General features: G+C 40.6%; 1 pseudogene; it reads left to right on the top strand.

Moving 5' to 3' along the window:
- Positions 1-673: 673 nt before the first annotated feature.
- LOC111824735 lies at positions 674-2,200 on the top strand (annotated as a pseudogene).
- Positions 2,201-2,866: the final 666 nt, after the last annotated feature.

The raw sequence follows: 2,866 nt of genomic DNA, 5'->3' as shown, positions 1-2,866 counted from the left end.
CGATGCTCAATCCGCTGAGCCAAACTGGTTAGGGCCACACTGTTTTTAATACATGAAAGATTTAATAATTTCTTAAAATCTTTTTAAGAAAATGTAAGTCTGTGACCCAGCAATTTCACTCCAAGGTCTATACCCAACAGAAATGTTCACCCAAATATATGTACTGGAATATTCATAGAAGCTTTATTCCTAATAACTCAACATTGAAAACACCCAAATGCCTATCAATGATTGAATGGACAAATAAGTTGTGTCATATTCACGCAACGGAACACTATAAAGCAATGAGAATGAATGAATGAAAATGACACACAATCACCTGAATGAATTGCACAAACTTGATGTTGAGTGAAAGAAGTCAATCCCCAAAGAGTACATTCTGTGTGATTCCATTTATGTAAAGTACAAAAATAGGCAAAACTAATTTATCGTGTTAGAAATCAGGGTGGTGGTTATCCATGGGGGAAGGGTTGAGACTGGACAAGATGGGTATTTCTGGGCATTGCTAATGCTGTTCCTTGATTTGGATGCTGGAGTTTTGTGTGCATTCAGTTTGTGAAAAGTTAGTGAACTATACTTATAATATAAACTTGAATAGAAAGGTTAAAAATAAAAGGTGGAGTGGGAGGATATGAAAGGTTGGGGGGAGTGGTGTGGGTGCTATTTTATATCAAGCGAGAGGATCAGCCTCTCTGATGAGGTGACAGCTAAACAGAGACCTGAGGGAGTACATCGTGCCATTATTTTCTACCTGGGGGAAGAACATTCTGGTGAGTGCTCATGCGACTTGTCTTAGACTATGCGTTCTTTGAACATAGGACCTTGCGTGCCTTTGAAATTCCAGTATCTAGCACATTGCTAAACTGAAAGTAGACTCGTTTTGTGTTGTTGTTTTCTGTATTGTCCCAGTCATTTCCAGGACTTCATTCTGGTTTCAGAGACTCTTTTTCTTTGGCTTCATGGTCTCTAACTCTGCTCTTTGCCCTTCCATGGCACTTTCTTCTTTTGAAAAGGAGGGAACAAATTCTGAAATGCGAAATAACGTGCTTACATCCATCCTAGTGGCAGAGCTGGCCTTCTTGTCCAAGTCATTTCCACATGATCTCAATACTCCCTCTCTCAGCCTACTAGAGCATCCTGATTGGAAACCACACAGGCCTTCATTTACCCACAACTTGGCCCTCTTTCAACACACTCACCTTGTCCCACCAGTACCTAAGAGGCTCATATGTCTAGTGTGACACTTACTATACGTTACTGCAATCCTTTGTTTGCCTGCTTAGCTCACTTACACCTTGAGAGGCATGGAGGCCAGGGCTGTGATGTTTTCAACATTTCATGCCCAAAGCACGTGACTATTCCCTGTAGTCTTTGAAAAGTGCTGGTTGAATGGATATGTCAGGGTTAAGAGAACTAAGAGAGGCGCATTTGGGGTTGGGAAGTCTATTGATGGCTGTTTGATACGGTAGTAACTAGGACTAGGGGAAAGAAAGGAACTTGTTTGTGAGAGACAAAGAGGTCTAGTTTCAAAGCAAAAAACCAAGCAAACAGAAAACCTGGAGTGACAGCAGCAATTGAGGAATGGCAAAAGCAACAACAATCAAAGAAGCCCTAGCCAGATGGGAAGAGAAAACCAGTTAGAAGCCATCTGAAGCCAAAGCGATAAAGCTTTATGCCCAGTTTCCCCCTACAGAGAAGATGAATGTGCATCCTTCTCCATGCTTGTTATTGACCTCCTACAATTTTATTGAGAAGTTGGAAGGGATCCATGTAATGAAGAATCCCTTCATTATTCCCTACTTATCTAGTAACCTGGCGAAAGACTGGGCCGAGTTAGTGAGGCTGGCAGAACTGTCATACCTGGTGTTGGTAGGCAATCCTTTGGAAGAGAAGCACCCTGCTAGGGGAACTGGATTAAAGAGGCAACCAGGAGAGTGCCCAAACTGAAGAAGCTCGGTGGTACCCTAGTGATTACAGAGAAAGAGGAAGAAGAAAACGAACACCACATTTTCTGCTTTGTGTTAACTTATTTCAATAAGAACAATAGATACGTTTTGTATACTTGTCTATTTTATAATCCTCCTCGTCTCTGATATTCTGTTATAGCAACCTGAATGGGCTATGGCAAGAATAATTCTATTTCTTAAAGATTCTGTGTGGAGCAAAAGTTTTTTTTAAGATAAAACAAACCTTTGATTCCTGCTTTTTTTTTTTCTTAACTTTTTCAGTGTTTCTCTCCCCAAATGGTAACACTAACTTTATATATTGCAGCCCTCTTTTTAGAAACTGTAAATTTTTTATTTATGGCAAATAAGAGGGCTTCAGGCAGGGGCCTGTTAGCTAGATACCCCCCGTGTTCCATTGTTTCTGAGTTGCCTAGCAAGAATTTTCCTGCCATGTATATTCACTCTTTCTCAACTTCTCGTTAATCGCTCATTCTCATTTCTAAAACCGAATACTCTGTCCCTCCACCCTATTTTCTCTTTTGTCCAAAATTTCTATATATCCAATGTTGCCTCACTGTCTTTGGAATTTTCATGCCTATGTGTACTCTCCATGTGCATATATTAAAAACTTTTATTTTGTCCTGTGGGGAAAAAATCTGCATTGAAGAGAAGGAGAATGCTGAAGGAGGCAGCAAAGACACAAAACCAACAGAAATTAGCCATAAGTTAACCATTGTACTAGTCAGGGTTCTACAGCGAATGAGAGAGAAATAAAGCGCTATTTTAAGGAATTAGCTCATGCACTTGTGGGGCCTGGCAAGTCCAAAATTTGTGGGGTAGGCTGGCAGACTAGAAATTCAAGGAAGAGTTCATGTGTAATTTTGAGTGAATTCTGCAGGGCAGCAGGCTGGAACTCAGCC

The sequence above is a fragment of the Myotis lucifugus genome, unplaced genomic scaffold (assembly GCF_000147115.1).
Source record: "Myotis lucifugus unplaced genomic scaffold, Myoluc2.0 scaffold_5305, whole genome shotgun sequence".
NCBI classification, from domain to species: domain Eukaryota; kingdom Metazoa; phylum Chordata; class Mammalia; order Chiroptera; family Vespertilionidae; genus Myotis; species Myotis lucifugus.
This window is presented reverse-complemented; position numbering and strand designations above follow the sequence as displayed.